The sequence below is a fragment of the Mesoplodon mirus genome (assembly GCF_964341445.2).
Source record: "Mesoplodon mirus genome assembly, chromosome: 5".
Lineage (NCBI taxonomy): Eukaryota > Metazoa > Chordata > Mammalia > Artiodactyla > Ziphiidae > Mesoplodon > Mesoplodon mirus.
In genome coordinates this window covers 121,929,504-121,946,578 of record NC_138980.1, presented here as the reverse complement: position 1 = coordinate 121,946,578, position 17,075 = coordinate 121,929,504, and the positions used below count along the sequence as shown (strand labels likewise).

The following is a 17,075-nucleotide window of genomic DNA, read 5'->3' as shown; positions in this document are numbered from 1 at the left end:
TAAATGGGCTATTCAAAGTGAGCTAAATGTGGTTCATGCATCTATATGGAACGTAAATTACCATAACAGTAAATATTTTAAATATAATAGTACTTGCTCACCACTTAAAACCATAAAACAATCTCACACGGATACAATCTCAGAACCAAAAGCAGAGACAGAGACATGAGGATTCAATCTGCTATAGTTTGTTGATTGGTGATTATAAAGCTGCTGAACAAACACGAAATTGTAAAAAGTCAAAACAAAGACAGGTAATAGATTGCTATGTGATCAGAGAACCTTGTATTCACGCCAACATCACATGTACACTCTGACCATTAAAATTAATTTATTAATTTGTGTTATTAAAATACCTGTCTGCTCTGTGGCTTCTTGAAGGCTGGCTTTACAATAAAGCCAGCAGGATCCCTGGGGAGAGTAAAGAGGAATGAGGTTCTACATCAGTGCCGCTTGGGACACATTTCCTTTAATCCTTTTTGTTTATTCTATTCCCTGCATTTATGAACTCTCTAAATCCCTTCTACTTAAACCATAGCACTAAACCGCTAGGATTAAAGATGTGGTGAATTTTCTCAAGAATGTACTTAACTTTATGTCTGATCAATGTGTTTACAGTTTCATACATTAGTAATTTGCTGAATGAACCTGTACAAAATAATGCGTCTGAAAACTCATCTCTTAAAATGTGTTTTATCAGAAAATGTGATGGGAGGTTTCCATTACCTCCAGGGTAAGAAAAGGTTTTCCAGCCCCACTGTAGTAGACTTTGCCTGTATTAATGGGCTTCTGAAGCCAGGTGACAGAAGCCACGGTTTGCCTAGGGTTTAAATTATGTTTTAAACATTATTAGAAAGAGGAGTTTAATGAAAAGTGTTTCAATTAACTGTTGATAAGCTGACAAAATGAGACATTCTACAGGACATCCAGGCAATCAATGCAACTTCAAAAGCTGGTGGTCATTAGAAGCAAGACATGCACTGATGCATCACTTGGCCTCCAAACAGGATGACATCTATCTGGGAAATAGATGGCACCAACTTGGGCATCAGCCATTCCAGGAACCTGTTCCATGGGCCACTTCTCTGTGTCATTAGCTGCCAATCATTCCTTCCACCATCCTTCAAAATACTCACCAGGATTTTTAGTATTTTTTACGTCACCGTTACTACCACCATGACCACGATACCACCTAAATTGGATAGAATTCAGACAGGTCACCTTATGACACATCCGGCTTCTATGACAGGCAAAATCACAGAAAAGGCAGCCTTTATGCTTCTTTTTTAAAGTATCAATTTTAATTAAATCAATCTTAAGACTTTCTCCTTTGACCTGTCATAAGTTTAGCTCAGGAATCAAGACACAACCACCTGAGGATGAGTTATCTTTAGATTAATCAGCTCCGTATTTTAGAATTCCCCAGAATTTAATATAATCCAAGATTAATCATTTCTGTGTAGTACTGTCAGTGGACAATATTAATTACCTTACATTTACAATCTGGTTTGATGCCCTTCCAAAGCTTTCACATTTGCTATTTAACCCTCACAATCCCCACATAAAGTGAAATTTCCTTAGTCAGCCATATTCAAGAACACTTTTTACAAAATTAACAGCTCCAGTATGAGCTCTGATGAAAGAGGAATAAAATTAAACAGGTATCATCAGCAAAAAGTCTGTCCTAAAATGCATAACTCCATTCAACTCAGCTGGTATTTACCAAGTGCCCACTATGCCCTAGGCAATGAGCTCTTGAGTCAGGCTTCTTTAGGGGAAAAATAATTGACAAAATCAAAAATTTAACAACCTTAAATTAAGTATGTCTCTAAACACTAAAGCAAAACAAAACAAAACAAAACAAGAAAACTAGTCCATGAAATCCAGAAGTCCAGGCACCATTAATTTGAAAGATTTTCTTGCACCTTTACTTTCCCTTGCCTAAGTGACCGTCTGGTTTCAGATGAGCATCTCCAGAAGCAGCATTAACTTTTTTCTGCCACTAGGGACTAGGCCGTGAATTATTGCAGAGGGCTATTTAATGTACAACAGAAATTTATTAAACAGCAATGAAGCAGTAATTACCAAATGGTTCCCCAGTGGCTCAAAGAGTCAGTAATTAATTACCACTTACTGCACTAAGACTGTGAGTTATTAAATAGCACTAAAGCAACAGTTCGTTAGTACCTTCATGTCCTGAAAGAGTCGTTTTCATACAACTCACTCTGAGAAGAATTAGACACTGGGGGAATCCAGCTGTTTGCTAGAAAACAACATGAACTGTCACAGAGTAGCCAACTCTAGCCTGGAACCCTGGCATTCAGCTAGATGGATGAGCAAGCACTTTATTCAACATCCCCAATGAAAGTCCTGAGCAAGCACTTTATTCAACATCCCCAATGAAAGTCCCCCGCATTCTGGTTTGCCCTGCAGCCTGACTACTGGGTGTGAAAAGACAGCAGCCTCATTGGGTCTATCACAGACCCCTCTCTTCTACGAATCCACACCCAAAGTTGTCGTGCATCTCCTTCCATAGGTTTATATTTTGCCACTCTGACGTGAACAAAGGACATTTAAAAATAAGCTATGATCTAATTACAAATAAAATTTGCCATATCTGCTCCACCAACCTTCTCCAAGATGTCTTTTTTGTGCATCTTTTTTTGTGTTACTCCCCTCCTCTTGTTTCCCACCTCTCATTTCCCATGTTATTCTAGACTAGCCTCTTCAATAGCTATCCCTGCCCTCCAGTTAGCGACCCCAGTCTTTTAAATCAAAATTCAACATGAAAAGTCTGTCTCCTCTGGAAGGCTTTACCTAATGAGGAGAGAAGACATTGAAAAATTTCTCCCAAACTACTTTAAAACTCATCCCTTCAATTCCAAATAAGGTTCCAAACAAACAGTTGGTAATGTTTTTTTCCCTTAAGCTAAAGGTGCCTACACCTTGGTATTGCAATAATCTCAGCAGCCAAAGTCTGGGTTTTGTGGACCTGTGTAAGGCCCAGACAAAGGGAGCACATAATGAACTTCAAATGTTAAATCACTCCAGGCAGTAAAAGAACACACACCAAAAAAGCTTTTTAAGAAGATACATGATATCCCTCCCTATCATTACATGAACTCAAGAAAGTGTAAAAGAAAGATAAGCAATTAACCAATGAACTGGTAAAAAGTTTCAGGTGACACCAGGGGATGGACAAATGAGATCAAGGAGATAAAGTTCAAAGAGGTGGAACAACAGGTCATGAATCACATGGATCTGGGAAAACTCTCACAGATTGAAAGGAACGGAGAAAGCATTCTAGAAGAAACCAGAGATGGTCATGAAAGCAGTGCTTCCTTGGTAGAAATGCTAGAATACTCACCTGAAGATTACACCTCCAAATAAGAACTCCAGAGTTATTTTTTTAAATCCCTATTAAATTGCAAAATAGTATTTGCTACTTTTACTGTCAAAAAGCCCTCTTTGGCAAAGTTTTAGGAGTAATATGAAAATATGGAGCATGACTCTTCAAAACAAAGACTGAAAAGGGAACTGTTTTAATTACATAATTTCCAATGTGGTGACTACTTAATTTGAAAGCCAAAAAAAGATACAACTGCATACCAGAATAACGTGAGGGAAAATGTACACTGGATATTCATTTTTGGTTTTTAACCACTGAAGCTACAAAATTAATCATTAAATCTCTTCTTATGTAGTTATCCCAAATATATTTGCCAAGAAAAAAAGTAGCTAAAAAGTTTGGAAAATGTAATCATTTAAAATACATTAAAGGGACTTCCCTGGTGGTCCACTGGTTAAGAAGCCGCCTTCCAGTGCAGGGGACACAGGCTCAGTCCCTGGTTGGGGAACTAAGATCCCACATGCCGTGGGGCAACTAAGCCCATGTGCCTCAACTGCTGAGCCTGCATGCTCTAGAGCTGTGTGCCACAACTAGAGAGCCCACATGCCACAACTACTGAGCCCATGTGCCACAACTAAAGAGAAACCCACATGCCACAATGAAGAGCCTGCATACCTCAACGAAAGATCCCGCATGCTACAACAAAGATCCTGCGTACTGCAACTAAGATCCAACGTAGCCACATAAATAAATACATACATACATAAATACATAAATATTTTTTAAAATAAAATACATTAAAGTACAACACTAAAGAAAGTCAGCAAGGGCTTTCCTTCATTATGGGATAATAAAAAATGGTTCAACTTTTCTGATGGTAGTTGGTCAACGTGCATGAAAATCCAAAATACTCTGACTCAGTAGTTTTAATCCATTTACCCTATGAGATCATCAGAGAAGTATAGTACAAGGACGTTTAATGGAGTATTATGCATAACAGGGAAAATATTCCATCTATAAGAGTTTGATTAAATAAACCACAGCACATTCATAAAATGGAATATTCTTCAGATATTAAAAAGGAGGTGTCTAAATTTATTGACATGGAAAGACTACCACAATTTATTATGAAGCAAAGAATAAAACAATGCCTTGTAATATGATTTCATGTATCTAAGGTTGTGTGTATATATGTATGATAATCATCAAAAATATGGGCAATAATTACGTTTAGAAGGTTAGTACTTGGCATGGCTTGCCCTCTACCTGTACTTTTCTGTATTGTTTGAACTTTCTACATTAAGCATTTTTGTGAAGCAACAGAAAAGAAACCAGAAAATTAAGCTTCTTCCATTTGGGGGGAGAAAAAGTCACTAATACATTTTTTTTAAAAAAGGAATTTTTTTTCTAGAGACAGTAAGAGTCATCCTTTATCCATAGGGTGAAAATTCACTGCCATACATCAGAAGCTGCTGAGTAGAAACAGCGTGCCTGGCTAACAGCTCCCAGCACTCCTGGAGTCACCTAGCCAGACTGGCCTGAACAAAGCTGGGCAGAGCTGCCTCCAGTCCGCCCCACCTGAACCCACTGGACCAGCCTCCTGGGCAGCACATGCACACTTTCCTGCTCTGTGACTCCACAAGGGGCAGGTGGAATCACAGGTTCTAGTTCAGGGAATGCCAGGCGGGCCCTCTGTACTCGGCATGTGCTCTGTCCGGGTAGGGAATGGTGCTAAAATGAAACTTTACCCAGAGGTGATGAAAGAAGAGAGAGGAGAGAAGGCAGCCCACGGCCACCGGAAAAGACTTGGTCTAAGCTCACCCACCAAATACAGTTGACCCTTGAACAACACGGGTTTGAACGGCACACGTCTACTTATACACAGGCTTTTTTTCGATAAATGTACTGGCAACTTTTTTGGGGATTTGTGACAATTTTAAAAACTTACAGACGAATGGCATAGCCTAGAAATATAAAAAAAAATTAAGAAAAAGTCGGGTAGGTCATGGATGTGTAGAAGTAGATACTAGTCTATACTTACATGGGCATTAAGGTGAGTAATATTTAATATAAAACTAATAATGTGTTCATTTTCTTATGGTTTTATAACTTTGCTTTCAAAGAATTACATTACCGTAGAATATGCCTCTCTCTCTTGTAATTGGAGAAAATGTGTATCAGCCTATCATCACAGGTAAGTGTTTTTTTTTAAAAAGTAACAATGTTGGGCTTCCCTGGTGGCGCAGTGGTTGAGAGTCCACCTGCCGATGCAGGGGACACGGGTTCGTGCCCCAGTATGGGAAGATCCCACATGCCACGGAGCGGCTGGGCCCATGAGCCATGGCCGCTGAGCCTGCGCGTCCGGAGCCTGTGCTCCGCAACGGGAGAGGCCTGCGTACCGCAAAAAAAAAAAAAAAAAAAGTAACAATGTTTCCAATATTGTACTATTAATGACTGTATGCCATAAAAACTGTATAACGGTTCACTCATTAGTGTACAGGCTAGGCTACTGTGAAGCAATCACATTGATTATTACACTAGGTCACCATAAAGCAATTACATTGCTTCTTCTTCATTATCAATGCATGAATCGTTACACCTGTAAATAAATATGAATTTCTTTTTCACACTCTTTTCATTTCTGATGTCTAGTGTTAACAATACATATAACATCTACAGTGTTTTGTATAAGACAATACTGATGTAGGTACTGACAGACGATTCATCTTGTAAACAGATGATGTGAATTCACGGTATTGATAAATACAGTACAGTACTGTAAATGTATTTTCCTTAACATTTTTTTTCCTCCAGCTTACTTTAGAGTAAGAATACAGAATATAATACATGTAACATACAAGACATGTGTTAATAGACTGCTTATGTTATCAGTAAGGCTTCCGGTCAACAGTAGGCTATCAGTAGTTAAGTTTTGGGTAAGTCAAGTTATACATAGATTTTCAACTGCAAGGGGGGGTTGGCACCCCTCACCCCTGCATTGTTCAAGGGTAAACTGTGCTGGCAAGATTCCACTCAAGGAGTAAAGGATCTAAACAATTACCAGTTAATAAGTCCCTAATGGAGGCCAACTATGGGTCTAGAACTGTGGTACACACTACAGGTGGGTGGGGAGAAGCCCCCCCTTCAAATATTCCAAAAATTCAGGGCATCAGCAAATAAGAAAGATATTAAGCAAAAAGGCTACACAGTCCAGGGAAAAGTACGCCATCAGTAGTCTCTCCAATGCAGATCAACCTCAAAGTCCAATCTCTCCAACAATTAAAGCAGCAAAGAAGAGTTTCTTTAGCAGTCACTGTTCTTCCCTCCCGTTCCCTTCCCCACCCCCTTCCCTCTCATTCTTTTCTCTCTCCCTCTCCCTCTCTCTCCTGTGCATTGTTGAATAATTCTTAATCTGTTTTAAACATGTGATTTTTTGCCATATGCAGGGATTATACCAATATGCTGACATCTATCACGTGGCAAAAAGAAGATATGATTAGACCCTAAATAAAGAAAGGAGCGTTGCCTGGGCATTAATAGGATGTATAAGTGTTTCTTCCCAAGAAGCAAGAAGCAGAGTTAAGGGGTACAGCTCCAGATTCAGTTTTCATTGCTTAGTTATTGGAAAAAAAAAAAAAGTTTATGAATTGCTACGAGCCATCAAACAAACGGATAGGGGTATAAATTCTTCCAAGGCACTAGTTTTTAAAATCAAACAAGACATAATGCCAGTGTTCATCAAGCAAGGGATGACAGTCCCTGCCTTGCCAGCAGAAAGCTGACAGCAGATTGGGCCAGGGAACAGGCAGCTCTAAACTGTGTGGCCTGGCTCCAAGGACAGTACAGAGCAGGGCAAGGTCAATGTAGGCTGAGGTATAGAAGAAAGACTTTCAAAGTGGAACTCAGCCTGGGCCTTGACCTCTGTTCCTTGTCCGTCCCTACACCCTGCTGGGAAAGAAGCACCATCTGACCCTGGCCCAGGAGGCTTCTGAGCTCTTCTCAATAATTGACACATCAGAGCCTGGGGAGTAGCGCTGAGCCCCAAGCCTCAGGAAGGCACACCAGAGACTTGGGACAAGAGCATCTCAGGGCAAACGGCCACATGTGAAGGTCCTGAGTAGGGCAGGAGCTTGGTGGCTGAGTACCAGGAAAGAGGTCTCAGGACTCGAGCAGGATGAGCTGGGGCTGGCGAAGAAGACAGGACCAAATCACACCAGTCCTCATGCATCATACCAAGGAATTTGGATTTTATCCTATGTGCAACAGGAAAGGATTGGAAGATTTTAAGCAGTGAATGAATGTACTCTAATTTACATTTTTAACAATCCCGACAGCTGCTGTGTGTATAATGGATCATGTGGGAGCTCAAACTTTAAGTCTTACTGAAAATCTATAGCTAAAACTCAGAATGTACTGAGGCCACAAAGGGGAGTCTTTTTCTAATTCCATTTTCCCCACATGTCATACAGACAAGCCCTTAGACTACACACACACACACACACACACACACACACAATAGGTGCTTCACTCTTTAAAAACCCACAGTACATTGTATGCTAGTCCCTTTTAGGGACTGTATTTCTCTCTGAAAGAACAAAACAACCATTTTTATGTTTTGGTGTTTTCCCTAAGACGAAAGGCAAAACAGAAGAGAACAGTAGGAAGAAAACATTCTTTGATAGTAAAGGACTCCCCTTTCACTAGACATTTTGTTACAAACTAATGCAAAGTTGGCTGTTCATTGACAATAGAGCATTTTCAACTATCTACTTACTATTCAAACTTTGATACTCTGAAAACATTTCCTCTCAAAGAGATTTTTTTTAAACAGTTGAATGAAGTTATGGAAAAATAAAAATCACTCCAAGTCTTTTGCATAGGTTGCTCTATAGAAATTAACAATAGGAAAATAGCCACTGAAGTAAATGGTTAGTAGGAGAGTATGATCTGCATCTTTTAGGACTGGAATGCCATTGTATGATCCAAAACTCTGAAAGTACGACCACTATTTATCCAGAGCCTTCTGTTAAGCAGTTAAAGCGCTTTACAAGTATCATCCTCATAATAACCCCATAAAGAGAGGAGAGTTTGCTATAAAAGTTCATTGGGCATGAAAACTTGGCTCAGTTATTCAACAGCTTGATCCAAAAGCAATTATTAAAATTAATTTTTAACAGCAACAAAAATAATTTGGCTGAAAGAGTAAACTAATAAGCAGTCAACTACCTACCCATTTCCCCTCCACAAAGGCTGCCGTTCCTTGCCCCAATACCCAGAATTATTGCTATGAAACCAGCTCCTATAATGATGGCTCAGAGGCCCGGTGCCAGGGGCTGAGTCAAAAGCACTGGACTCCATTTTATAGCAGTACTTGGTCCTCTATTTACACTGCCCTTAAGGCCAGCACCAAATGAGCTGGGGAGATAGCGATTTCCTAATGAATTAAGGCTGAGCAAAGAGCCATCCTTCATGATGCACGTGGGATGGTCCACTAATTGCTCCAGGACAGACACATCCCAGCCTCTCCTCCCCAGTGAACTCCAACACATGCACACCTGGCAACCCTCAGGTTCTCCTGGCAGATAAGGCACCAGGAAGATGGGGTGGCTCAGTGGGGCAGGCAGTTGTGCATCAAAGTTGATGCATTTGCTGGTGCAAAGAATGCCAGTTCTCACGGGCTCTTTTCCAGGTTCTGCAGAGCAGAGGCCACAGGAACAAGGCCAAGTCCATGGAACTGACAACTTAGAGGTCATGCCTCCTTTGCCAGTCCTCTTCCTCCCTTGTGGGCTATTTCTCTCTTTAGCCACGGGTAAGTTTCCTGGATGAGAAATGAATTTAAGGTAAAGGCTGTTGATTCCATAAGACAGTGAGAAGCCTGGAAGATACACTTCGTTTTCCTGGGTCTTAATTCCGGGATTGTCCCATGTACCCTAGGAGTGACTGGAAGCGATGAGGCAATGAGACCTTCCCAGCTTTTTCACAGCATGGTGTGGTGAGAAAAGAATTCATATCCCTGCTTTTTACCTACTGGTTGTGTTATTTACACAAGTTACTTATACTCACTGAGCCTCTATTGCCTCATCTGTAAGACGGATCTAATACTCTATAGGGAGGTCGTGAACACTGGCATAAAACAGATGCTAATTATTACTGTCTTCTGTTTACATAAAGTCAACCTTCTCCTATCATGAGTGATTTCCATCTCTCTGTGCTTGTTTGTTATTCTCAGTTTCAAATTTTTAAATCTATTTCAAAATGGACTATCCATGTCTATTTCATACTAAGAGAAAGGCCAAAGTAGTGATTTAAAACAGGCTTTGGATCAAACAGAGATGTGGTCCAAAAGCTGTCAAACTTTTTGGGGGGTGGAATAACAACTTAATAACAACTTAATAACACTTAATAACAACACTTCTGGGACTTCCCTGGTGGTCCCGTGGGTAAGACTCTGCACTCCCAATGCAGGGGGCCTGGGGTTGATCTTGCATGCATGCTGCAACTAAGAAGCCTGCATGCTGCAACTAAAAGATCCCACTTGCCCCAACTAAAGATCCCGCATGCTGCAACGAAGACCCAGAGTGGGATAGATAGATAGATTAGATAGACAGATAGATAAATATAATTTAAAAAATAATAACATCACTTTCTTTCCTAGGTCAGAGTACTCTACAATAACTGAAGAACAGAACTTCGAAACAATGCTTGCTGACTGATGACCTGGGTGGCAATGCTATGTTAGAAACATTAGTGGATGACGGGGTTTAGCTCTAAGTTTTAAAGCCTTCATGGGTAAAATATACCTGGACAGTCCTGGCCCTGAATCTGGTCTGGTCTCCTTCAATGCCATTGGGCAGACTGGCCTGGTTTGCATGGGCACCATTTCTAGCTGGACCCCTAGGAAGCAGGGCCCAACAGATAAATGCTACTAGAACAACTCTACCCACCTTCCGTGGCTAGGGGGTGCTCATCTCCACTGGGTCTCAGGAGGGTGCGGAAGGTCAAGAAAGCTCGTTATTACCCATACTCTGAACATCTGAGGCTCTGGGTAAAGCCCACTCATTTTAAGGAGAAAGAATCTACTTTTTAGCGCCACCTCTAGAATTAGAAAAGCAGTCCTAAATCAGACTATTACAAGTTCTTCTCAGGGTATCTAGCATACAAACATTGTTTCTATTGCAAGACTCTACCCAATTTCATTAAAAGCCTTTAAGAAATACTCTTAGGGAATTCCCTGGTGGCACAGTGGTTAAGAATCCGCCTGCCAATGCAGGGGACACAGGTTCACACCCTGGTCTGGAAAGATCCCACGTGCCATGGAGCAACTAAGCCCGTGTGCCACAACTACTGAGCCTATGCTCTAGAGCCCACAAGCCACAACTACTGAAGCCTGCGTGCCTAGAGCCCATGCTCTGCAACAAGGGACTGCAATGAGAAGCCTGCGCATGGCAACGAAGAGCAGCCCCGCTCGCCGCAACTAGAGAAAGCGCACGTGCAGCAATGAAGACCCAACACAGCCAAAGATAGATTAATTATTTTTTTAAAAAGAAATACTCTTAAATCATTTTGTTATATTTGAATTTTAAATTGTGGTAAAATTCATATTGGGTCTGTAAATATAAACATCTGAACATCAATATAGCTCATGTTTAGAAAAAGAAAAAAGACTAAAAGATTTAAGAATAGGGGTAAGGCCTTGAGATCATTTAGAATGATATTTTATTAGAAAGAAGTAACTATTGAATACTTAAAATATGCCAAGTATCATTCTAACCCATTCGATCATCACAAAAACCTATGCAGTTTTTTTTTTAATTTATTTATTTATTTATTTATTTTTGGCTCTGTTGGGTCTTCGTTTCCATGCGAGGGCTTTCTCTAGTTGCGGCGAGCGGGGGCCACTCTTCATCGCGGTGCGCAGGCCTCTCACTGTCGAGGCCTCTCTTGTTGCGGAGCACAAGCTCCAGACGCGCAGGCTCAGTAGTTGTGGCTCACGGGCCTAGTTGCTCCGTGGCATGTGGGATCTTCCCAGACCAGGGCTCGAACCCGTGTCCCCTGCATTGGCAGGCAGATTCTCAACCACTGTGCCACCAGGGAAGGCCCCTAGGAAGTATTATTAACCCCTATTTACAGATGAGGGTACTGAAGCAAAGAGACTTTAAGTAGTGTCCCAAAGATCACCCAGCTGGGAAACGTTAGAGCTGGTTAACTTCCCAAAGATCACCCAGCTGGCAAATGTTAGAGCTGGTTTCAAACCCAGGCAGTTTGGCTCCAAAGCCTGGCCTTTTAACCACTCAACTCGACTAGCTTGTTTTATCTTAGCTAGTCACAGTTTATAAATCAAGGGTCAAGACTCTTTCTCTACCATAAATTGTGGAAGAGCCTTTGACTGCCATCTACAATGCAGGCAGTATTAACATTTCAGGAGGGACTCCTACGTAGACATTTAGGATCCCTGGTCCCTATTTCCTAAAAGTCTTTGGGAAATCCTAAAAGCCTTTGGGGATCCTAAAATCCCCCTTCCAGATCCAAACACCCCTGGAATGTGGAGGGGCAGGGGAGGAGAGTGTTTGGGTTTGCCTCAGTTAGAACCATTACAGTAAACAGAAAAGCAAATCAAAAGGACATCAAGAAAACTGAAACAAAAAATACCTGTTAGAAAGCAAAGGCAGATGAAGAAAGAGAGACAAGAGGAAGACACATATCATATTTCCTCCCTTCCCCTGCCTCAACGCTGCACTGTTAGTTTAGCAATTAGACTAAAAACAATCCAAATGTTTGAGAAGTCATCAGGACTCAGCAGCTGACAGAAAACTGTTTTCTAAAAACAAATCCATATAGGGACTTCCCTGGTGGCACAGTAGTTAAGAATCTGCCTGCCAATTGCAGGGGACACGGGTACGTTCCCTGATCCGGGAAGATCCCACATGTCGCAGAGCAACTAAGCCCGTGCGCCACAACTACTGAGCCTGCGCTCTAGAGCCCGTGAGCCACAACTACTGAGCCCACGTGCTGCAACTACTGAAGCCCGGGCACCTAGAGCCCAGGCTCTGCAGCAAGAGAAGCCACAGCAATAAGAAGCCCATGCAACGCAACAAAGTGTAGCCCCTGCTCACCACAACTACAGAAAGCCCACGCACAGCAACGAAGACCCAACACAGCCAAAACTCAATCAATCAATAATATTAAAAAAAAAAAATCCATATATGGTAGGCATTCTTAATCTGTTCTTTCATAAACTCTAAGCCCAAGATTTCAAATTAACTTAGGACGTGCCAGACGATCTCCAATCTACAGATGAGAAGCCCTTCCCTTTGTTCAGACTAACACAAAAGAACTCAGATTGTCCAAAAATAAAAAATCCAATTTGGAGCCAAAACCTGGTACTACAATTAATAAGAACCTCTATTGTGACACAAAGGGAACCGCTCAATTGGCTCCAAAAATACAAATAACCAAGATGGTCATAATGATAGATATGCATGAAACACAACCACACTCCTTCCTCAGCCTGCCCTCTCTTCTCTGCCATCTAATGAGGCAACACGCCAGCAGGAACACCCAAAGGTAACTCCCCTAGATGACGACACAGAGGGAGCTCACCTTTGCAAAGCTGGTGCCAGGATGTGGGATCTGAAGGGGCCAGTGGTACTCATGCTCTCAGGACCAACAGTCACACTGTGTCCTCCAGCCCCTCACCCATTCCTCCTCTCTCCTGTTCTCCTCCTTCATTCTTCCCTCTATTCCTCTCTTCCCCACTCTCCCATTCCCTTAGCAAATGCAAACATCCTTTCTCAGGTTTTCTTTGTAGCCATTCTGACTATGGATTGCTTCTGAGGACATTTAACACAAAAATCACAAAGCCAGAAAGGGATTTTGGCAAGAATTCCAAGATAGTCATATCCAAATTTCAGAACACCATGCCAACAGACGCTCAGCACCCCCTAACCCCTGGACTGTGAAATGACATATCCCAGGGAGAAAAGGAACGGATGCTACAAGGAATTCAGAATGTGGGTAGCCTTCCAGCTCACCCTAAGGCAGCCTGATGTGCACCAGCAGCCCTCCCCGGCTCTGCAGAAGGTAACCACCACTCTCCTTGTCAGATTACAGCCAACAGTCCCTGAGACTAGTATGATGCTCGTGCACTGACATCAGCATCGACAGTGGCATCCTGGACGCCCACACCCCTGACAACCTGGACTTGTTGATATGTGGGCAGCTCACCCCACCCACCTGCCCTAAGTTAGGAGAGATGATCCCTGCATGTGAATTGTTAATCCTGACCTTCCTGAAGCAAACCCTGGCTTCTGGGAGAACTCATTATGCACACTTCAAATCTGAAGCATCGCACGTCTCTTCTTACGATGGTCATTATGTTATTGCCAGGCTTCTTAAGAGTGCCAGTAACTTCACATTTACAAGGACACTAACAGTTCTCTTGTAAGAAAAAGGCAAGTACAAATAATTGTATGTTTTCCCTCCCTAATTGGGTCAGCCTCAGGGATAGTCATTCTGGCTGCTCACAAGCACACAGACACGCAGCCATACTCCCAAAGATCCCATTTTTACAACCTATACTTTAATTCTGATCACCTCCAGGAGACATACCTTTTAGAGTGCATGCAACCCCAGTACTGGCTTTAGGGCAAATTGATCTAATCTAGTAAGAATAACTGAAAAGCTCTTTCGAACTGTGCACTTCAAGGAGGTTCCAAAGAGTTGCCTTGGGCAAAGAGAACATTAATGTGGGATAAGGCACCAGATGAAGGCAAGGGGCTCTGACCCTTATCTCCAGATTAAACCATAGCAACTTCACTTTTATTTGCTGAATAGTTGTTATTAAGCGATATTTGTTAACATTAAAATTTTTTTAATGCCCGAGAGGCATCACAGTCGGCAGTGAGGCATGACATGTGCAGTCATGATTACCCTTCAAAATTTCTTTAGAAGACCAAGAAACCACCTCTCAAGAAGCTTCCAGAATAAGTTTTATAGCACACTAGACAAAGTGGTTGATTTATTTTATTAGGGATCATCTAAAACAACAACTTTGATAGTGTCTCACATTTTGTGTGCCAGGAATCTGGGCAAGGAACAGCTGAGTGATGCTTCTATTCCATGCAGCAATGGCAGGGGTCATTAGGTAGTAGACGGATGGGCTAGTCTGGAGGGTCCAAGATGGTTCATTCACATGTCAGTGGGGCTGGCTGGAAGGTTGGGTTTACCTGAGACTGTCCCCTGGAGCACCTACCACAATGACCGTACGGCAGACCTCTTAAATGACGGCTCAGGACTTGAAGAGCAGTGCTCCCACCATCAAGGCAAAACTGCATGGCCTTTTATGACCTAGCCTTGGAAGTCACATGTTGACACTTTTTGTCACACTCTACTGGTGAGAGGAGTGACAAGCCCACCCAGATTCAAGGAAAGAAAGCTTGTTTTTAAAATCCAGAACCTGCCCAGCCATACTGTATAAAAAATAATTCAAAGACTCTGACAAAGGTAGTTTGCACCGAGCCTTGAACATATCCATTCAGAATTGCCTGTTTCGGGATGCTGAGCCTGAGAAAAAGGAACCAGTGACTGCTTTTCAGAAAACTGGTCAAAAACAGCAGGGAACCAGCCCAGTGGTATTATCCAGACTCAATAAACAGACTTGGGGTTTAGAAATTGGCAATGAGCCCCAACTATTACCAAGAAATTCTAAACTGACAAGGCAAGGATTTGTGTAAAAGCACCAATCACTTTTCTTTTTTTTACATTAATTTTTATTGGAGTATAGTTGCTTTACAACGTTGTGTTAGTTTCTACTGTACAGCAAAGGGAATCAGCTATACGTATACATATATCCCCCCTCTTTTTTGGATTTCCTTCCCATTTAGGTCACCACAGAGCACTGAGTAGAGTTCCCTGTGCTATACAGTAGGTTCTCATTACTTACCTATTTTATACATAGTACCAATAGCGTATATAAAGCAATCCCAATGTCCCAATTCCTCCCACCCTCCCCCCTTCCCCCTTGGACCAGTCGCTTTTCTTTATAAGGTTTTGGCCTTCAGAAACTTCTAGGAGAGATTTCACTGAGGCCGCTCTCCCTTGAGGCATAATCCCCAATGCTTTAAACTCATTTTCTCTGAGTTATCCTTTGCAATTTACACTTGTTAGGCCTCAGTTTTTATTTTCTTTTAACTCAATCATACCCCGTAAGGCAAGATGATGTATGAGAGGACCTGGAACCCAGGTCACCTGAGGTAACAACAGAGTGAAAAGAACCTAACACTCTCACTCTAAGGCAGTGGTTCTCAGCCAAGATGATCTTGCTTCTCCCCGTTTCCTGTCCCCAGCCCACAGGGGAGAAGGGGCAGTGTCCGGAGAAGTTCGGATCTTTACAACTGGGGTGGGCGAGTTCTGCTGGCGTCCAGTCGGCAGAGACAAGAGATGCTGCTTAACATCCTACAATACACAGGACGGCCTCCACAGCGAAGAATGATTCAGCACAAAAATGCCCATGGTGGCAAGGTTGAGAAATCCTGCTCTAAAGCACACACTCTAATTGAGCAGACTGTTTAGCAGTTCCCCATCATTTTCATTGTTATTTCTCTCATTTTCATTGTTATTTCTCTCTCCTCTGTTTTTGCACCATGCATGTACAGTGGAATTTCTATGAGTCAAATGCACAGATGCCATGGCTCCACCGGAATATGGCATTTTAAACAAAGAGTTCTCAAAGTCTGAAACTCATAATTCTCATCATGAAATCATTCTTTAACTTAATTTTTAAGAGTCCCTTTTAATTTAGATGACCCAGTCACATCAGTAATACTACAGACAGGCAAACCAAAAACGAACTCTAAACGAATCAGAACTGAGGGGCTCCCGTATGCTGTGGTCTTTTGTTTCTTAAAATAATGAGCTGAAATGTTTATGCATGGGTGCGAGCAAACCCTGAGTTACAGATTAACAGCCGCTCTTTCAGGACAGCCTCTCCCATCTGTCATCTCCCAGCAGGAGAACAGCAACACTGACACAGACAAGGCCGAATCTGACCAAACACAGCCGGTCCTCCGCCACCTGTCCGTAAGACAACACAGATGACTGCCTGAAGAGCCCAGGGACTGACTTTCTTCCCTACAGTAACGTTCACACACGCTCTGCTCTGTTCATGGCACTCATCCTTCGGTTTATACTTACAAATCAAAAGCTGTCAACTTACCAGGCAGAGAACACTTTTCATAGATTCTGATGTTCACCTTTGGGGAACTTCTGACAGTCATTTTTATTGGGTCTCTTCCACCACAAATTTGTAAAGCTATTTCCTACTTCTAACATTAATTGCTATTTTCCTCTTAAAATAAGGTTTCAGTGACACCCATCCATGGCACAAAAAAACCACAATTCCCTCAGTGAAATAAATTACATCGCTGAGTTGGCACAAACTGCAGTGTGGGCCAGGCCCGTTAACAGCACGTGATGTGTTGCCATTCTCCCAGGATAAACATAAACACTTTTTATACAATTTTTGGGTTTTGAACCCCCCTTTCCAACAAAGATTTTTGCCCCAGGAGGGAGAACCTTAGCTATCCCACACATCACCATGGAGCGTGGCCCTCACTCCTGAGAAACACATACCCGCTAACAAATCTGACCACAGGACTAACTTTTAAATGACGACTATTAATTTTACCTCATGTCAAAATACACACTCCTGGGCTTCCCTGGTGGCGCA

General features: G+C 42.1%; 1 protein-coding gene across 2 annotated transcripts in view; it reads right to left on the bottom strand.

Moving 5' to 3' along the window:
- Positions 1 to 17,075, bottom strand: part of LHFPL2 (LHFPL tetraspan subfamily member 2) — a 174,174-nt gene that overhangs the window by 133,433 nt on the left and 23,666 nt on the right. The gene's annotated exons all lie outside the window — the stretch shown is intronic.